Raw genomic sequence first — 22039 nt, 5'->3', positions numbered from 1 at the left:
TGCCTTCCCCCCCGCCGCCCCTGCCTTTCCCCCCCCCGCCGCCCCTGCCTTTCCCCCCACCGCCGCCCCTGCCTTTCCCCCCCGCCCCTGCCTTTCCCCCCCCCGCCGCCCCTGCCTTTCCCCCCTCGCCACCCCTGCCTTTCCCCCCGCCGCCCCTGCCTTTCCCCCCCCGCCGCCCCTGCCTTTCCCCCCCCGCCGCCCCTGCCTCCCCCCCCACCCGCTGCCCCTGCCTTCCCCCCTCGCTGCCCCTGCCTTCCCCCCCACACCCACTGCCCCTGCCTTCCCCCCCGCTGCCCCTGCCTTTTCCCCCCCTCCCGCCGCCCCTGCCTTCCCCCCCGCTACCCCTGCCTTTTCCCCCCCTCCCGCCACCCCTGCCTTTCCCCCTCCCCGCCGCCACTGCCTTCCCCCCCCGCCCGCCGCCACTGCCTTTCCACCCCCGCTGCCCCTTCCTTCCCCCCCCGCCGCCCCTTCCTTCCCCCCCCCCGCCGCCCCTGCCTTTCCCCCCCCCGCCGCTCCTGCCTTCCCCCCCCGCCGCCCCTGCCTTTCCCCTCGCCTTTCCCCCCCACCCCCCTGCCCCTGCCTTTTCCCCCCCTGCCTTCCCCCCCGCCGCCCCTGCCTTCCCCCCCCGCCGCCCCTGCCTTTCCCTCGCCACCCGCCCGCCTTTCACCCACCCGCCGCCCGCACTCATGCCACCTCCGCCTTTCACCCACTCGCCGCCTCACACCCCTGCACCCCACCGCCGCCACCCGCACTCAACAGACACCTGCCGCCTCTCACCCACCAACCACACTCGATACACACCTGTCGCCTCTCACCCACGCGACACACTCGACACACACCTGCCGCCTCCCGCCCCTACGCACTGACCAGCCGCTGCATCCACTCACCACCAACCCAGCGCCTCCCGCCTCACATCCACCCGCCGCACTCACACCACTACGCACCGACATCACTGCCAAGCCGCCCACACTCACCAGACACCCGCCGCCTCACACCCGCTCACACCCTAGCGGGAGCCCCACCCAAAGCCAGCACTCACTAACCACCCGCCACACATACTGAACACCCACCCGACGACTCACACCCGCTCACACCCTAGCGGGACACACACCTCACATTTTTACACCACTTATGTCACCAAAATATACATTGTATTGTGGTGTGTTTACAATAAACCATTTTTAAACAACAACATCGTATTACATTTTCTTCCATGTTTCTTTTCAACATCATTATACAACCTTTCCACCAAATAGTCACCTTTTGTTCCCCTATTTATACATAATACTACCTATTACGGATTTACATCCCGGGCAACGCCGGGTATATCAGCTAGTTACATATAATAAGCATACAAAGAGATACATACAGTAGGGGCATATAGAGAGATACATAGGGGCACATGTATCAAGGCAAAAGTGATGCAATTCTGGAGCAAAAATGTAATACCTTACATTTCAAAGTAAAACAAAATCCCAATTAAATCAGTAGGGTTTTTTATTTGATACATCAGGAGCAGAACGGAACCAGGTTAGCCATGGTACACATGCTCCTATGTATGCTAAATATTAAATAAACTTGTTTATACAATTTTAACATAGTCATTTATTTATTTATGTCGGTGCAATGAGTCACTGCTAAGACAAAATATATGTGTGTGTCTTTAATGTCTTTGTTACTTTTAAAATTTACTAGCTGATATACCCGGCGTTGCCCGGGATGTAAATCTGTAATAGGTAGTATTATGTATAAATAGGGGAACAATAGGATGACTATTTGGTGGAAAGGTTGTATAATGATGTAGAAAAGAAACATGGAAGAAAATGTAATACGATGTTGTTTAAAAATGGTTTATTGTAAACACACCACAGTACAATGTATATTTTGGTGACATAAGTGGTGTAAAAATGTGAGGTGTGTGTCCCGCTAGGGTGTGAGCGGGTGTGAGTCGTCGGGTGGGTGTTCAGTATGTGTGGCGGGTGGTTAGTGAGTGCTGGCTTTGGGTGGGGCTCCCGCTAGGGTGTGAGCAGGTGTGAAGCGGCGGGTGGGTGTTCAGTATGGGTGGCGGGTAGGTAGTGAGTGCTGGCTGTGGGTGGGGCTCCCGTTAGGGTGTGAGCGGGTTAGAGGCGGCGGGTGTCTGGTGAGCGCGGGCGGCTGGTAAGTGATGTCGGTGCATAGGGGGGGAGGCAGCAGGTGTGTGTCGAGTGTGTCACGTTGGTGAGAGGCGGCGGGTGTGTGTCGAGTGTGGTTGGTGGGTGAGAGGCGGCAGGTGTCAGTTGAGTGCGGGTGGGGCTGTGGGGTGCAGGGGTGTGACGCGGCGAGTGGGTGAAAGGTGGAGGCGGCGTGAGTGCGGGCGGCGGGTGGGTGAAAGGCGGGAGGGCGGGCGGCGGGTGAAAGGCAGAGGCGGCATGGCGAGCGATGGGTGAAAGGAAGAGGCGGGAGGGCGGGAGGCGGGTGAAAGGAAGAGGCGGGAGGGCGGGAGGCGGGTGAAAGGCAGAGGCTTTGAGGGAGGGGCGGGGGGAAGGCAGGGGTTGGGGGGGGAAGGCAGGGGTTGGGGGGGGGAGGCAGGGGTTGGGGGGGAAGGCGGGGGTGGGGGGGGAGGCAGAAGTCAGGGGGTGGGGGAAGGCAGGGGTTGGGGGGGGGAGGCAGGGGCGGGGGAAGGCAGGGGCAGGGGAAGAAGGCAGGGGCGGGGAGGGGGGGAGAAGGCAGGGGCGGGGGGAGGAAGGAGGCAGGGGAGGGGGGAAAAGGCAGGGGCGGGGAGGAAAGGCAGGGGCGGCGGCAAGGGGGAAAGGCAGGGGCGGCGGTGGGGGGGAAGGCAGGGGCGGTGGGGGGGAAAGGGGGGTTGTCACTGTGTCTGTCACTGTGTGTGTCAGTGTGTCTGTCACTGTGTGTCAGTCACTGTGTGTGTGTGTGTCACTGTGTGTGTCGGGGGGAGGCAAATACGGAGCTGGGGGAGGCAAAAATGGAGCTGGAGGGAGGCAAAAACGGAGCTGGGGGGGGCAAAAACGGAGCTGGGGGGGGCAAAAACGGAGCTGGGGGTGGTCAAAAACGGAGCTGGGGGTGGTCAAAAACGGAGCTGGAGGGGGTTAAAACAGAGCTGGAAGTGGTCAAAAACAGAGCTGAGGGGGTTCAAAAACGGAGCTGGGGGGTCAAAAACGGAGTTGGGGGGGAAAAACATAGCTGGGGGGGGAAAAATGGCACGGGGGGGCAAATACTCACACGTCTCAGTTAAGCCCCCCCCAGCAGCAGCAGCACCAGCAGCAACAGCAACAGCCGGCACCACCAGGGAGAATTTCCTCACCTCAGGCAGCAGCAGTGTGGCTGGGGGTTGGGGACCCCTGGGTTAGAGCGCACCGGCCAATGAGAGCCGTGGGGGATCGGGACACACGGGGGGGGGGGGGGGGAGGGAGAGACACACCGGCCAATGAGAGCCGTTGGAGGGCGGGCAGACCGACGTACCAATCAAATTGTCTACAGACACTCACAACCAAGTTTTTCAGTTTTTTTTATATATATATATATATATATATATATATATATATTTATATATTTATTAAGGTTATGGTGGGTGAAAAAAGGGACTAAAATCCTCCACAGTAAAGCATAAAGCAACTGTAAATATTATATATATATTTTTTTTTCTCCTGGGTGTTTAATGTCACTGGCCCCTTTATTACACGCATGTCTGTCTCCCTGCCCTTTATTACACGCATATCTGTCTCCCTGGCCCCTTTATTACACGCATGTCTGTCTCTCGCTGGCCCCTTTATTACACACGTCTGTCTTCTGCTGGTCCCTTTATTACACGTATGTCTGTCTCCCCATCCCCTTTATTACACGCATGTCTGTCTCTCACTGGCCCTTTTATTACACGCATGTCTGTCTCCCGCTGGCTCCTTTATTACACGCATATCTGTCTCTCGCTGGCCCCTTTATTACATGCATGTCTGTCTCTCGCTGGCCCCTTTATTACACACATGTCTGTCTCTCCCTGGCCCCTTTATTACATGCATGTCTGTCTCCCACTGGCCCCTTTATTACACGCATGTATGTCTCCCGCTGGCCCCTTTATTACACGCATGTTTGTCTCCCGCTGGCCCCTTTATTACACGCATGTCTGTCTTCCGCTGGCTCCTTTATTACACGCATGTCTGTCTTCCGCTGGCTCCTTTATTACACGCATATCTGTCTCTCGCTGGCCCCTTTATTACATGCATGTCTGTCTCCCGCTGGCCCCTTTATTACACGCATGTCTGTCTCTCCCTGGCCCCTTTATTACATGCATGTCTGTCTCCCACTGGCCCCTTTATTACACGCATGTTTGTCTCCCGCTGGCCCCTTTATTACACGCATGTCTGTCTCCCGCTGGCCCCTTTATTACACGCATGTCTGTCTCTCCCTGGCCCCTTTATTACATGCATGTCTGTCTCCCGCTGGCCCCTTTATTACATGCATGTCTGTCTCCCGCTGGCCCCTTTATTACACGCATGTCTGTCTCCCGCTGGCCCCTTTATTACACGCATGTTTGTCTCCCGCTGGCTCCTTTATTCTGCACCCACCTTTTTCCTCCCCAGACAGACGGTGGAGTGTACAATATGTGGGTGGTGCTCAGGGGAGGGGGGGAGTTGGGTTACAGCCACCTGTGTGTATCACCCACAGTATGTGTGTGGTGTAAGAATGCACAGTCACTGGTATCGGTGACACGCGCAGGTTAGAAACATCCAGTGCCCCCTCCCCCGGCCAAGGGATGGGCACAGGGATAATTAGCGCTGCGCTCGCTCACAATGTAACAAGTAGCTTCATGGCATCTCTATTCTGTCTGACAGTTGTCGTTCTCTGTCTGACCTCATCCCTGTTTCTCTATTCTGCTTTACAATGCTTCACTGACTTGGCTGTATCTACGGTATCCCTTTCTTCCTGTTGTACCAGCTCCCTATTCTGTCCTATCTCTCTATCTCCGACTCATTTATCTTCCTCTGGATTTCTGATTATCTCATTCCTCTTACTCTTCCCGTCACTGTCTTTCTTTGTTCTACGCCAGGGGCGGCCAACGCCTGTCCTCATGCGCCACCAACAGGTCAGGTTTTTAGGATATCTCTGCTTCAGCTCAGATGGCTCAATCAGAATGACTGAGCCACCTTGAGGACTGGAGTTTGTTCTACGCTCTGTGTCGGTAACGGCGTTCTCTTCCTATCCATCTCCATGTATTTCCAGCTCCGCACAGTTCTCTCTCTGTGTGGTGATTTATTAAAGTACAATACGTGTGCTCACACGACAACAAGCGTTTTTTGGGAAGGGCTGTTCTCACACAATGACTTCGGTTACATTATACATTATCGTGACTCCGTCCCTTTGCCTAAACCCCTTTCTTTTTCTCTGTTCAAATTATGCAACAAAGTCAATAGTCAAAATGGGTGGGATTCAACTAATTATTTCCAACATCATTCTGAAAATACGTTTAGTGTGAGTCTTGTGATTGTTTTACTGTCTTCCACACCAAGCCCAAGCTTAGAAGTCATGACTGTAGCATATGTGAGAAGTCCAAAAAGGAATTTGGGGCTCAAGAGGGCCCTCACAAATATAGAGATAGTTTCTTTCTTTATGAGTAGATTTTCCCTTATTGAGATGTCCATATACTGTAGTTCAAGCAAATGCAGGGCTAGTTTCTGTTTGTGAAGGTGACGTCTACCTGGTTGTTGCTCTATGAGAACAGGCAGCAACCAGGATGAATTGACGTCCAAGATTCCTTCTACAACTTTATGGTTTGCACACTAAGCCCATTTCAAAAAGCAAGCACACAACCCCAGCAAGCCCTAACCCCAGAACCCACCACATCAATATATCAATATATATACAGGCATACCCCGCATTAACATACACTATGGGACCGGAGCATGTATGTAAAGCGAAAATGTACTTAAAGTGAAGCTCTACCTTTTTCCCACTTATCGATGTATGTACCGTACTGTAATCGTCATATACAGTACGTGCATAACTGATGTAAATAACGCATTTGTAACAGGCTCTATAGTCTCCACGCTTGCGCACAGCTTCGGTAAAGGTAGGGAGCCGGTATTGCTGTTTAGGACGTGCTGACAGGCACATGCGTGAACTGCCATTTGCCTATTGGGCAACATGTCCTTACTCGCGAGTGTACTTAAAGTGAGTGTCCTTAAACCGGGGTATGCCTGTATATAACAAATCAAAAGATCACTTGTGAGCACAATGACATGTCTTAGGCAGGTCTGCAACCTTGCCTTTCACCATTATTCCCAGCATAGAGTGCTTCCACTGCAGCAAGGGATTCTGGGAAATTACATGCAAATAAGCACACAATGTGTCACCTTTTGTCTGAAAAACCATTGTTACATGGAGCTCATATAAGCTAATGCTCGCTGTTAACACAGCTTTAAAGCACAGCATGGGAATCAGATGCAAAACCATTGTTACATGGAGCCCATGCATCTGATTCCCATGCTGTGCTTTTAAAGCTGTGTTAACAGCGAGCATTAGCTTATATGGGCTCCATGTAACAATGGTTGTTCAGACAAAAGGTGACACATTATGTGCTTATTTGCATGTCATTTCCCAGAATCCCTTGCTGCAGTGGAAGCACTGTATGCTGGGGATAATGGTGAAAGGCAGGGTTGCAGACCTGCCTAAGCCATGTGAATGTGCTCACAAGTGATCTTTTTATTTGCAATATATATATATATATATATATATATATATATATAGTTATACGTTACCGTTCCAAGGATTGGTAAACAAGAGACAGCACTCAATGTTGAAGATCAAAGTGTATTAGTGAAAGCAAAAATACATCCAGAAACCCAACGTTTCGGTCCTACAGAATGGGACCTTCCTCAGGGGGATACAAAGGGAGAATGACACAGTTCACCACATATTTATACATCAAACACTGAAAGTCAATTAACCAATCACCATCACCCAATTAAATTAACACAAGAAACCTGCAGCTCTGATGTCATATGTTGATTAAGCTTACATAAGATACCTCCATACTGCTAATCACTCAGCTGTGTATCATCCATTGTCATGGTTATCAATGGGTGTGAGCTCTGATTGATATGGCAGGGGCAATAGGGAGAGGATATCTAAAGAATTAAGGCAGGTTGTGCCATACATAAGTGAAACATTATAAAACCAGGGACATATATATCAAACACTGAAAGTCAATTAACCAATCACCATCACTCAATTAAAATAACACAAGAAACCTGCAGCTCTGATGTCATGTGTTGATTAAGCTTACATAAGATACCTCCATACTGCTAATCACCCAGCTGTGTATTGCATCCATTGTCATGGTTACCAATGGGTCTGAGCTCTAATTGATATGTCAGGGGCAGCAGGGAGAGGGTTTTTAAAGAAGTAAAGCAGGTAGTGCCATACATAAGTGAAACATAATAAAACCAGGGACATATAGGTGTGGGGGAGTGTGGGGGAGTGGTGGGGATCATGATGGAATGTACTGACATAACTAGAGGGCAGAGCCAGACTATGTCATATGAACCATAAGTGCATATGGGAATACCACAATAAGTAGAACTTGCATGTAAACAAATGATGAATAAATATGTATAGACTTCTAACCAAAGGAGAGCAACAGAGGATATTATACCATGAAACACATCAGTGAAATTAATGTGATTGTCCACACACGCACATGTCCATAGGTATCATCAGGATCTGACCTAAAGAAAACAACTTAGCTTAAAATCCTCGTTAAGCCCTTTTGGGGTCATTGTACTTAAATCAAAGATAGCTTTAGCTTCCAGCTGTAATAGTAGTTTATTCCTGTCGCCACCCCTGGTAGGGGCACGAACCTGTATAATAGGCATGCATCTTAGAGTTGCTAAACTGTGTCTGTGTTTCCTGAAGTGTCGTGCCACCGGTTGGTGTTTCAAATCATCGTCATCTTCAGCACCCAGAAGTGCCTTCCTGATTGCACATCGATGAATACTGATACGTTCCTTTAACATTCTCATCGTCTTTCCAACGTAGTAGAGCCCACATGGGCACTTGATGAAGTACACTACATATTTAGACTCACAGTTTAAATATTGTTTAATTTTTGTAGATTTGCCAGTCTGAGGGTGAGCAAAAGTACTTCCTGTTTGCATAAACTGGCAGTTGGTACAGCCATGGCATCTGTATGACCCCGGTTTTCTCGCCAGCCAGGTCTTTGCTGGCATGTATTTGTCAACGGGATCAGAATGTGTAAGCAGATCTCCCAGATTTCTGCCTCTTTTATAACAAAAAAGGGGTGGAGCATTAAAGTCTTTCCCAATCCTGCGATCATTAGCCAATATATGCCAATGTTGTTGTATAGACCTTTTGATATGTCCAGATGCAGTGCTGTAAGTGCTGACCACTTTACAGCGATCAGAATCAGTGGTCCTCATTGTTGGTGACAGCAGCTCCTCCCTCTCTGGGATCCTGGCTTTGATGAGTGCCTTATTGACTTCTTTGGGATCATATCCCCTCTCTAGAAAGCGAGAGGCCATCTCCAGAAGTGCACACTCCACTAGTTTGGGGTCACTCACAATTCTCCGGACACGTAGTAGTTGTGAGAAAGGGAGACCTGCTTTTAATGGTGGAGGATGATGGCTGGTTGCATGTAATAATGTGTTCCTATCTGTGGGCTTCTGGAATAGACGTGTGCAGAGTTTTCCATTGTCCTTATAAACAATGGTATCAAGAAAAGGAACTTCAATGGTACTGTAGCTAGCTGTGAACCTAATTGTGCATGGAATTTTGTTTAGATACTCAGTAAATGATAGAAGCTCTGTTTCCAGTCCTCGCCAGACCAGGAACACATCATCAATGTAGCGATAGTAGTTAGATATACGGTCCGCAAATGGGGCATCGGTAAGCAAATGGGTGTTCTCGTAGGTATCCATGAACAGGTTGGCATACGCCGGTGCCATGTTTGACCCCATAGCGGTGCCTGTTAGTTGCAGATAAAAGGTTTTCTCAAACCTGAAGTAGTTCTTATGGAGTATCACCTCCAGCAGCAATAACAAGTATTCTGGAGGCGGCCCCTTATGCTCTGCAAACTTACTGAAGTGGTCACGGATCGCTTCAATGCCCTCCTGGTGTGGGATGTTAGTATATAGACTGCCCACGTCCATGGTTACCAGTATAGTATCTGCAGTAACCGGCGAAATGCCTTCCAATTTGTGGATGAAGTCAGTTGTATCTTTGACAAATGAGGCCATCCGCATCACCATGGGTTGAAGGTAGAAATCCAAGAACTGTGATAATGGATGACACAAGGACCCTCGTGCCGAGATGATTGGTCTCCCCGGAGGCTTGGTCAGAGATTTGTGTATTTTAGGGAGTATATAAATGACCGGTGTAATGGGGTATGTTTGCATCAGGAACTTGGCTGTTTCCTCCGCAATCCACGAATTATTGAGTCCTAGCTGTATGATAGAGTCAATCTCCTTCTTGAACGGCATTGTTGGGTCTGATTTCAGACGCTTGTAGTTAGTATCGTCTCCAAGCTGGTTGGAGATTTCCTTTTTGTAGTCAGAGTATGCCATGACTACAATTCCGCCACCCTTGTCTGCTGCTCGTATGATGGTATTTGTATTCACTCGTAGTGACTTCAGTGCTTCATGTTCTTCCCTGGTCATGTTACGGAAACTAGTTCTGTATTGGCTGATACGTTGTCTAGTATCTCTCTCCACAAGACTCATAAATGTGGTGATGTTATGGTTCACGACCACAGGATCGAATGAACTCCTAGTCTTGAAACGGCCCCCAGTAATTGGGTCCCTGAGGGTGCTTGTTGATGTATCCCCTGTAGGTTTGCTATAAAAATCTTTTAGACGCAATTGTCTATTGAGCTTGAAAAGATCAACCTCCCATAGGAACGGATCCTGTTTGTGTGTAGGTACATACGATAACCCTTTCTGGAGGACATCAATTTCTGTTGTAGTCAATGCATGACCAGAGATGTTGTAGACTACCGTCTTCTCCATCTTCCTCTCTCCCCCCTCTCTCCTCTCTCCTTTCTGGAGTCCCGTAGTGGGTATCGGTGGTTTCCACCCACCTCTCCTGGTCTGCCGCCTGTATCGGAGTCGGGTAAGGGGGGTTTTTTTTGTCCTGTCGTACCTATTCCTAAAAAAGGATCCGCAGACGTGCCTTCTTGTGAATCAGAAAAGTCTGTATCACTTGTATTGTATGCTGCACCAGATACTGCTGCCTTCCTGGTATGTGTATAGTGGCGTCTGCCCCTGGAGGAGCTCTGTGTGCTATCTCCAATCCCCAGAAGCCACTTATAAACACGTCGATCTTTGTAGTCCATCTTAACCTGTTTCAGCTTGTCCCGCTTGTATTTGACCAGCCCCTCACGGTACGCATCTATGGTGGTCTGCAGTTTGTCAGTCCAGTTAGTGTTGGTATCAGCACTGAGGGTATCACCATGTTTGGAATAGATAGTATCGATCTCTTTTTTAATTTTCCCCAGTTCCTTACTGGACTGTTCGATTACCAGTATGGTAAGGTCAAATGAGCACTTATTGAGTATCCCAATCCATTTTCTGCAGAATTCGGGATCGTTCCTACCTATGGTTGGTTGCTTCTTAATCCTGAACCCTCTGGGTAGCAACCCCTCTCGATGGTAGTGAGAGAGTGTCACCCCATGCAGGTAATAGTCAACTTCCCTCTTCTTTAACTTCACCAGATCATTATAAATTTCTGATGGTTTTTCAGGTCCAAGTACCTCATCAAATTTTTCAGTATATCTGATGGATGCTATTTCAGCCTCGCTATAGGTAAGCGTGTCAGAGATAGAGGAGAAGAGTCCTGCAGTATCAGCAAATTCCTCCATGATCCAATGTGTAAATCCCTAAAGCAATAGGAAGAGTGTGATATGAAATGCAAAAAATATCCAAAACTGCTCTACTCAATATGCTGTAGAGGAGCAAAAATAATAGTCCTGGGTGCTCAACTCATAAGAGAGTAATAGTCAGATAAGGCAGTTGGCACTCCAATAGGTGCTGTTAAGCCACAGGTGCACGTCCCATATAGAGAATGTAGTTATACGTTACCGTTCCAAGGATTGGTAAACAAGAGACAGCACTCAATGTTGAAGATCAAAGTGTATTAGTGAAAGCAAAAATACATCCAGAAACCCAACGTTTCGGTCCTACAGAATGGGACCTTCCTCACGGGGATACAAAGGGAGAATGACACAGTTCACCACATATTTATACATCAAACACTGAAAGTCAATTAACCAATCACCATCACCCAATTAAATTAACACAAGAAACCTGCAGCTCTGATGTCATATGTTGATTAAGCTTACATAAGATACCTCCATACTGCTAATCACTCAGCTGTGTATCATCCATTGTCATGGTTATCAATGGGTGTGAGCTCTGATTGATATGGCAGGGGCAATAGGGAGAGGATATCTAAAGAATTAAGGCAGGTTGTGCCATACATAAGTGAAACATTATAAAACCAGGGACATATATATCAAACACTGAAAGTCAATTAACCAATCACCATCACTCAATTAAAATAACACAAGAAACCTGCAGCTCTGATGTCATGTGTTGAACATGTGTTGAACATGTATTTTTGCTTTCACTAATACACTTTGATCTTCAACATTGAGTGCTGTCTCTTGTTTACCAATCCTTGGAACGGTAACGTATAACTACATTCTCTATATGGGACGTGCACCTGTGGCTTAACAGCACCTATTGGAGTGCCAACTGCCTTATCTGACTATATATATATATATATATATATATATAGAGCAAACGACAGGGGGTGCCCAGTGCTACATCCAAATGACAGAACATACATGGTAATAATTACAAGAAATAATGCTTCAGTACTAATAATAATGCTAATACTAATAATAATAAAATATGTTTTTTTAGTTAGATATTTTGGCCAAAGCATCACAAGCCTGCACACCAAACGTCAAGGTAAACCATAATAAGTGCAAGTCCTAAACTACACTGCATCTGTTCCCTATACCTCTGTATGAGGGGAAAGAACCCTAATAGATTTCTTACCTGCAGCAAAATGAGATCCACCATTAAAAAGGGGGAGGTGATGTGAGCTCCGGGGGAGGTGCCACAATCTCCATACAACTGATTCCAGTCAGAAATTAATTAACACACAAACCCAGCAAGCTCAAACGCCCACACCCACCTAATCTTGACTATATGTAATGCCGCATAGAGTGCCAGAGGGCTGAGGCAGGTGAATATAGCAAACAACAGGGGGTGCCCAGTGCTACATCCAAGTGACAGAACATACATGGTAATAATTACAAGAAATAATGCTTCAGTACTAATAATAATGCTAATACTAATAAAATATGGTTAATACACGTGGTCAAATGTATACAACAAAAGACAGTAAAGCCCAATGCTACATCCAATGTGACAAAATATATAGTATATAGTGTAGCCAGGCCACCTGTGGCTACTATTCTGCCCTTGTACTGCCAGTAGTTGATATGGAGTTTTCCCCCTCCTTGGTGCAGCACTTGAGTGACAGCGGGAAGCGGTGACATCAGGTCCGGGCATGACTAATCATGAGACAGACCCGATGCCCTCCTCCTGGCTGTACTTAAGGGCGGTGCTGCCCTAAATTTGGTAGTGCCTCTACCCACTTGAGAGGGGCAGGGCAGACAACCAAGACCCTGAATATTGGGCCTTCTATGGTCATCTTCCCTCTTGCGGAGAGTGAGTGTGTACCATACCTCTATCCCTGCTAGAGGGGCAGGGAAGAGCTGGGACTACTGCGGGTGCCCTTGGCCTGTAGTGAAGGTCCAGGGACAAACCTTCAGTGGTAGCTGAGAGTTACTGCATCAGGCAGAAACCTGCCTTGTTACTGTGCTGCACAGAGAGAGAGACAATAAATCGTGCCTGTTTGCATATACCTCCGGCCTGGTGTATGATCGTACCAGGGGGAGAGGTAATCGTTCTACCATGGGAGATCATCTTCAGTTTCCTGGAGCCTACCACAGATGGAGGCGCTGCACTGCTAAAGAATATGTAGGGTATGAACCCCAGAAGCCTAGTCCTGTGTCCCCACTACCACCGGTGGACGACTCAGCCCTCCTGTTACCAGCAGGTATCATGCACCACATATACAGTAATGGCTAAATCTCCCACCGGGTGGGGGAAACACTGTTACAATAGTTAAATACTTCAATAATTATATTATTCTCATTAGTAAGGGTCATTTAGTTAAACCCTTTGGACAAAGCGTTATAAGCCTGCAAGCTGCGTCAAGGCATAACCAAATATTGCAGGTCCTAACACTAAACTGTTGAAACTACTCTTATCTCTGTTGGAGGGAAGTTTCAACAGTTTAGGGTTAGGACCTGCAAAATTTGGTTATGCCTTAACGTTGCTTGCAGGCTTATAAAGCTTTGGCCAAAGGGTTTAACTAAATGACCCTTTCTAATGAGAATAATATTATGGAAGTATTTAACTATATACTATTTACTATATATTTTGTCACATTGGATGTAACATTGGACATTTCAAAAAGCAGTATTAAATAGTCAAAAGAAACTCACATGGTGCTATGGTGTGGATTCTTGACTTGAAAGTAGTTATCATCATCTGATGGGATCCTCCGGTGTGCAGTTTGCCAAGGTACTCGAACAGTAGGCAAAAGCAGGAGCATGCGGGGCACCACCAATGGCAATAACTAGAGAGAGGGCGATTTCTATAAAAAAATGTATTGTTTATTCCGTCATGGAGAAAAACGGAGGCACAGCAAATGTTTCACGTCAAGGTGAGAAAGCGCTTGGCTCGAAACACGTAGGTGGTTTGCTGTGCCTCCGTTTTTTTCCATGATGGAATACAGGACTTTTGCCTACCATGACTGTAGAGTACACTTCACAGGTCCATCCTTGTGTACCACTAGTGGAGTTCATACAGTACCACAGCTTAGGAACCCCTGATCCAAACTAATAGCCATCTCTTTTCAATGTGCAGTAGTCTGTATTATGTTGCGACACAATGAATTTGCTGAGCCCTGGAGAAATGAAGTGGTTAAAGTATTTATGCTTAGCAGTTTTGAGTGACAACCACCATTGTTCTAGTTCTAACATGCCATTTCATCTCAAGGGCTTCCTTCTATATCTGCCGAAGCGGCTGTTCAGGCCATTTTTCAGCCAGAAATCCCCATTGCAGTCTATGGGTATTTTCGGCCAAAAAACATCCCGAATGGCTGCTTCGGCAAATGATAGAATCACCCTCTAAGTGGCTGTACATAGCAGGGGAATGATAAGGGAAGGATCCCGTAAGATATGTGGGAACTCTATTGAGTGTTATACTAGAGTAAAAGCCATCCTAGTGTAACGGGTATTCCACCTCACCCAATCGCATATATAGTGTGGGTGAGTAGAACATGTAGTGTTACCGGTGTGGTGCGTATACCTGCAGGCTCACAGGAGGTCTGAGCCTCCGCTAATGAGAGCCTGGGGTGAATCCTCTGGAACGAATCTTCTTTCAGCGCCTCCACCTATGTAGGATTCTAGGGAAGTGTAGAATGACCCTAACATAGGAACCCACTCAGAAACCACACACACAGTGATTATATAACGAATGACTTTACTACCAAATAATAACCTGTGTCTCTCTCACGAGGAGACACTAACAGTGACGTCTCGCAGGACGATTCCCCGACACCAGGTGATCCCACCCAGCGTCCCAAGAACCCCACCCAATGTCCCGTACTCCTACAGAGATAGTCAATGGGTGACTGCGCAGTCACTAAGAACCTATAGGCCTGTTGGTGCACATATGTTGGTATAATACCTGCCGAGCACTCTGGTGCTCGGGTCAGCAACGATCTTCTCAAAGGATCAGTCGGGCGATGCCTCTTTCTGATCCTCCAACCGCCTCCTCGTACGTGGACCGCTAGAGCGGTCCCACTCCGGAACAGTCTCTGTGGAACCCAACGTGGGTCCAACCGCTTCACGGGAACAGCAACACTTCTCTGTGTCCCTACCTATATAAGGGGCACGTGCTGCACTATAGGCCGTCCCTATAATACAGCAACCTATGGTGGCTTGGGATACTCCTATGGGCCTAAAGGGTTAGGACCTGTCCCACTCCCCTAACTACCCACGTCCCTAAGCCTCACTAACGCTAACAGCCAACTTGCTGCTCAACAAGGTGCCTGCCTGTCAGACCTCACAGCACTGCCCGCTGTGACTCTGACAAGGCAGCACTCTAAACTAGGGCAGCGTCTCTCTCTACTAAGGGCAGCATCCCTCTCTAGGGCCTCCCTAAGCAATTACCCAGTAACTGACTTTCTACTTCTGGAGTGACAGGGTCCCTTACTCTAAGGCAGTCCCTGGCAACACTCCTATCTTGGACCAAGGGGGTGCTGGCCTAATACAGGGGAGTCCCTCTCTCCTGCACCCCACCTCCTTCCCTTGTCTGCTCCTTCCTCTGACTTTGCTCTGACTGACCCACGCAGCTCTCTGCCCGCGAAAAGTATCCAATTCCTCTCAGACTCTTGGCCCTCATTGGCCACACTGTACCACCTGGTGTGCCTGGCCCTAAGCCTCATGGGAATTGTAGTCCCGAGGCCCTTACAATAACATTGGGGCCGCGTGCGCTCCTCCCCTCTGCCTACACTAACTCCTAATGGCCGCCGCAACCCTTCCTGAGCTGTCACTACTCTCGCGCGACTCTCCTGCGCTTTCCCTGCCCTCACGCAACTGTTCCCTGCCTCTCGCATCCTCCCTGCGCATGTGCGAGCTATCGGGGCCGCCGGGGACCTACTGCGCATGCGCGACCCGGCGCAATATGGCGGCGCCCTATTCGCCCGGCTCCGGGAGCGCCGGGAGCCCTGAGACGCGCGTGCGGCCTTGGCAACCGGCCGCACGCGTCCCCGGCAACCCCCGAGCCGGGACCTGACCGCCCTCTCCCCTGCCATTGCCGAACGGAGCCGCCATTGGACGCGGCGGCCCCCGCGATCGGCAGTCAGGTGAGGGGGGTGCGGGAGTGCTGGGGAGACCTGGCTACACTAGTATTGTGCAAGTTATTCTCCGCATGAATCATGTGAGACCATTTTGGATTTATACACAGATTTGGGGCTCTGTATCAAAGCACAAATGTAAGTGCAAAGTCTTCACTGAAATGCAAATCGCACTGAAAAATACCTGCATCAGGCCGTGTCTATATAGTAATCTGAGTTGTTCCATTTCCGGGTATGTCTGCGCCAATCTATGATGCAATGATGGATTTAGGCCGCGCTTATAGTGCCGGCGACGGTGATGCTGACGGCAGGCTGCGGTCGCTGGAAAAATCAAATTGAAGTGACTTCCACCGATCGCGACCAAGCCATCGCGCCGTCGCTCCTACTATAAGTGCACGCAATGGCGTCAATACATTTGTTTTGATGCGATGTCGCTGTCGCTGGCACTGTAAGCGCAGCCTTATAGAGCAAGTAGGGAATTAGGGCGGATTATCATTTGCATACTGGCGCAAGTCTGTATATTAAATGTGCGGCGGGAGTTCCTTTTCTTGACGGTTTACTGCGTTGGTCTTTCTTAGCACAGAATAGTGATAGGGGTGCCAGGTGTCCAGTATTGAACAAGGCTGTCCTGTATTTGGATACTGTCCAGAATAAAAATTGAGGTACTACTGGAGATGTATGTGTATACCGGTATTACCTCTCTGGACTAGTGATGTACCGAGTACCCGGAATTACCCGGTACCCGGCGGATTTTCAGCTACCCAGAAATTACCCAGGACCCGGCAACTGAGAAGTGGGCCCGGCGCCGGGTAATACCCGGTGCCGGGTAATGTCAGGGTAGCTGAAAAATGTGACGAAAGGTGAGGAAGACCCGTGAGGAAGTCCGTGGCGACATCTAGGCAGGTCAGCAGAGGTCCTGTGGCGGTGGCAGCATCAGCAGTCTGTGTTCAGCCCGCGTGGGAGCTGCAGCGCTCCATAGCAGTGGGAGCTGGGGAACAATGTAGCAGAAGCATTCCTATTGGACAGCCGGCTTCTTCTTCCAGAAGAGGAACGGGAAGGTCTTTGTGCACCACTGTTTTTATCTTGTATCTGCATCGGGGAAAAAAAATCAGAATACGCTTTGATTCACACTTCCTTTTTCTTGATCCATCCCCTAAGATGAACATAATCAGGCAAATGTGTCACGTTTTAGCTTTTTTAGTTTAGACCAGGGGTGGGCAAACTCTTTTTGTTTGCGCCCCCTGCCTGCTCTCCCCACTTGCTCCCCCCACCCATACCTTTTCTCCGGTGTCATTTGACGTCACAACATCATTTTGCCATTTGACTCCGTGTTGTCATGGCAACGCGTCACCAGAAGCCGCCGGAGAGAATGTAAGCGTCATACAAAGGCCTCGCGCACTCCCCCGGCATTTTATTTAAATGTTGTGGGAAAGAGAGCTGGGCCTCTGTAAGCGCCGCCCCCTCCCCCCCCCCCCCCACAGAAAATGTTGCGCCCCCCGTATAGACGCATTGTACTAAACCATCTTCCTATTACATCAAGCGATCCAACAGGCAGTTACAGAGACGCTCAAGACTTGGTTACATTGATATGAGTGCACTGTTGGCCAGTAAGTAGGTAGATCAATAGTTATTAAAGATATCACCCAGCCATGCGTATACACACACACTCTCACCCACGCCTCCCTGCCACCTATTCCCCTGCTATTGGTGTTAACCTGTCAGATTTAATACTGACTAACCTTAAAACTCGCCCCACAAATGAAGCATCCCAATAGCCTGCACTCATGGCTATTGTCCCACAGTCACTCCTACCAACCATTGTGGCCAAACACTGGCATCTACAGCACTTACTCCCTCACCTGCTGTCTCTGTAAGTCTCCCATCATACCACGTAGATTGTAAGCTCTTCTGGGCAGGGATTTCAATTCCTATTGTCTGATTTTGCTGCGCTTAATGTATTATTATAATACCCTGTACTGTATTCTTTGTGACGCGCTGAGTACACTTTTGGCGCTATATAAATAAAGGCATATAATACAATACAATCACCATTTTGGTTCTTCATCAGATGTACCAAGAAATCTTGTTGTCTTTATTAGATATGTATATATCAATCTTTGTTGTATTTTGTACGGGACTGTCAGCCTGACTGATGTCACCATGCTGCATTAATCGGTCAAGAGAATGAGACACAATTAGTTTATGGTGTGGGGCACAGAAATGGTACAGACGACAGATTAGAAACCACTCAGGAGTGCATGCACACGCCTCACGCTGGGACCACAACGTCCTAGCCTCTAATACTGGCTGTATTCTGTAGCAGTTACATCGCGCCTCTTACAATTGACATTCTGCGCGTGTAATCATCCAATCTGTGTGGGTTGTATTCTGTTTTGAAGCGGAATTAACAGCAGCACAAGAAACAGCACCTGCCACCTTAGATAGTATGTTGTGACCAGGCAGGGGCCTAGCTCCACCCCTTTTTCTGCCTAGAGACATGGAGTGGGAGGGAGGTCATAAATAGGAGGGGAGAAGATCTCAGACCTCAGGGGGAGAGCCAGAGGAGGGGTCTCACCAGTAAATATGTAAGTAGACAGTTATGTAATCATATAGTGTAGAATAGAAGCCCCTCTGTTGTTTTGATAGATAGGCTCCCTAGAAATGTCGGAGTAATAGAAGTACGGGCTCCCCGCTGGGGGGCCTGTGTCCCCCAAGGGCATGGGAGCTCATCTCTAGACCCCCCCCCCCCACAGGTCAGGTTTTCAGGATACCTCTGCTTCAGGACAGGTGGCTCATTCAGTCCCTGCTTCTGCACAGGTCGCAATCAGAGGCTCAGTCTTTGACTGAGCTACTGATTGAGCCACCTGTGCTGAAGCTGGGATATCCTGAAAACCTGGCTGTCCTGTTGTGGGGCTTGAGGACTGGAGCCCCCCTGCCCTAGGGGTTACCCCAACTGGTAATATGGTAATATGGAGCCCAAAAGAAATGCTGCCATCCCAGCATTGAAAAGACAGGATGGTCAAAACCAGATAGAGACACAAGGCCTCTCTGTACCAAAGATATAAGGGGGAAGGAACCCAGAAGGTACACGAAGAGTATGTAATATAATGATTAAGTTATCCTGTATGACTAATCACCTACCCCAACTGTTCTAAGCATGTAAATCTCGAGGAATGCAGTAATGTACCTGGGGAAGTTGTTCGTCCTCAAACTCTGTAAATAAAGAATATCCTATTTGTAGCTATAAAGTTCCTGGCGCCCATCCTTTCTACCTCAACACCCAGCTGTAAGGACCCAGCACCCAGACAAGGCAATACACTGTACAAGCCAAATATAGAGACTATCTGATGTAAACTCCCTAGGAACTGTTTTTTTTTTAAACATAAAGTGCCTCCTGTTTTGACACAGAAATAATGCTCCTAAAATGAATATTCATAATAATTCCTAAATTCTGTCCAAAAAATCAGCATGACAATGAAACTGAAATAGGTAGTTTAAGTAATTAGTTTTTTCCACCCCCACGGCTCCAAAACATGTAATTATATTTAAAGAAATTGTGCTTTCACCGATAATATGAAAGAATAACTCGCTAATGATATGAACTGAAATAGCATTACTTTCTAACTTTTAAATGGAGCATGCAAACGTACAAAAATGTGTGTCGTTGTTTGCACACTCACAAACAAGGGTTTGTTGAATAATGAGAAGTTTATTTAATACATAGTATGATCATACACCAAAGTCAAATAGACTCTCTCCCAGGGAGTGTCTAGGCAGTATCTTTTATACACTTTGGGTCCTTTGTCTAAAACTGTTACTAGGCAGATTATACTAACCACTCCTTAATTCTTAAACCAATCATATTACAGCTCATTAAACTTGGTTAGAACTGGCTTGAAAACAACTTTCAATAGATACCAGGTACCAACACTCTTCAGGAATGTGGGCGTTACTTTAGGCCCAGTCGTTAATCAACTTAGAAGCGAAATCTCTCATACACACTACATACACCATACACTTTCTTACTCACAAAATGGATACTAGAGACATGACTGACTTTACAAAATGGAAACTGAACATCACTTTCAATCCTTCTCCAGAGACACCCACCAGTCCATTTCAAAACTATATCAACAGTATCTTCATTTTAGCAATATTATTTTGGCATGTGCTTCATACTGTAACTTCTTCATAGCTAGGGTGGTACACACAGAACAAGAACCCCTATGTGACGAGAGCTCTCGTGGCTAAATGAGGAGAACTACGGTAATGATAAAGTATGGCCTATACAGTAGGACCTCAGTAGGAATGAGTGACAGAACAATGGTATGGTTATAACATTAAAATAACATCTTTATTAAAGAGTCTTGTCTCCAATATTTAAAATAAATTGGGTTAAAACCGTGAGCCTACTGAACACATTGCCTCAAACTATGTGAATTGAAAATAAAGGGAGATACTGAAACATCAATAGCGGGCACAAGTAACAAACCGCATCAGCAATACAGTAGCAAAGATAGCAATGGCAATGATCCACAAATTGTGGTGCTATGCGATGTGTGGAATAACCCCCTCACTGATCTTAAGTGTAATAGTGTATAGTACAGCAGGGGAAAGGGGAGTAGGGTGGGAGGGGGGCTGGGTACTACCCAAACGTAATGAACACGTTCCACTGTGACTGTAATCGGCGATAGGAAAACAGCCGATATGAGAAGTGTGTAATCTGGATACAGAACGTGTCTAGACTCAGGGAAAGCTTGCCAACAGCTAACCCTGGGTCATATAGTGATCACGCTACAGGCTAAGCTATGCACAAAGTGGGCTCAGATGCGTCCCTGAGCTGCTGTTGGAAGAACCAGAACTAGACTCCGCCCAGTATGACGGGTAAGCTCTGCTGCTGCTATCAATAGCAGCTGTATAGCCCAAGATACTCGGTATGTATACCAGATATATTACATATATGGACCCAGGGTGAGCCTATTTTCGGATCGCCATATGTCCCATGATAAGCGCACTATCCGCAGAGAGCTGAACACTGTTCTATTATGACGTGTGCACTCCGCTATCACCTTCAGTGGTAGCTGTGTAGCTCAGGATACTCAGTATGTGTACCCGGTATATCGCGTGTCTGGACCGGGGGTGAGCCTATTGTCGGTTCACCCTATGTCCCATAGTGAACATGCTACCAGCAGTAAGTGAAAACGTATATGGGCAACTGAGCGGTGCTCAGCCCTAATAGTAACATACAGGTTCCACTAGAGAGATAATCCCCAATGGTTTCACAGCTCCATACAGTGTTCAACCCCTCTTCGACCCATGCAGGTACTACTGAAATAACAGAATATGATCTACTGTACAGTGTATTGTTAACCTACGTGTCTGGACAAAGGGACATACTGTAATCGGATGACCCAATGTCTCTATTGATCACGTATTGTGCTTAGAGAATAGTAATCATAATCTCAATGCTGAACATATACTGATGCAGCGGCCGTTATTCGAACACTTCACACGTCATGTACATCGGAATCCCGATTTGAAACCGCGGGTTGAATTCCAGCCTTCCCGCACTAAGATGCAAGCGCGGCGAGCGCCGAAAAATGAATTTTAGTGTTCTGTCTTTTAAAACATTAAATTGACACAGTAGCACAGTAGCACAGTAGTGTACACATTACAATTCATCCATTTTATTGCAAACGAAGAAACAGAATTGCCGAAATTCAAACAAAACATCCGCGATAAGCGCGGGTGGCTGGGGCGATTAGCAGCGTTCATGCTGCATGGGGAACAGCAGAGAACTCAAAATTGGCGCCGTGATTTGTTTGAATAACGGCCTTTGCATCAGTACTGAAGGAGTCCCCGCCCTTGAAAACAGAATTCTCTTATACAGGCGCATCAAAAACACGTTAAAAAGTTAATTGTATCTGAAAAAGTATATCAGTGGATGTTCTGCTAAAATGTCAGCCGTATAGAGCGTGAAAACAAACGCTTAAATGCGCACAAATATTAGAGTGTAACTACGGATTGTGAG

General features: G+C 47.8%; 1 protein-coding gene across 13 annotated transcripts in view; it reads left to right on the top strand.

Moving 5' to 3' along the window:
- The window catches only part of KIF1A (kinesin family member 1A), a 376457-nt gene that overhangs the window by 8439 nt on the left and 345979 nt on the right, over positions 1-22039 (top strand). Inside the window, exon 1 of one of the 13 annotated variants that reach the window (XM_075569524.1) lies at positions 18527-18593. The exons of the other annotated variants lie outside the window; for them this stretch is intronic. The gene's annotated coding sequence lies outside the window, so the exon portion shown is untranslated. Of the gene's footprint in view, positions 1-18526; positions 18594-22039 lie in introns of those variants that run through there. 13 annotated transcript variants of the gene reach the window in all.

This window comes from Ascaphus truei, chromosome 14 (assembly GCF_040206685.1).
Source record: "Ascaphus truei isolate aAscTru1 chromosome 14, aAscTru1.hap1, whole genome shotgun sequence".
Lineage (NCBI taxonomy): Eukaryota > Metazoa > Chordata > Amphibia > Anura > Ascaphidae > Ascaphus > Ascaphus truei.
This window is presented reverse-complemented; position numbering and strand designations above follow the sequence as displayed.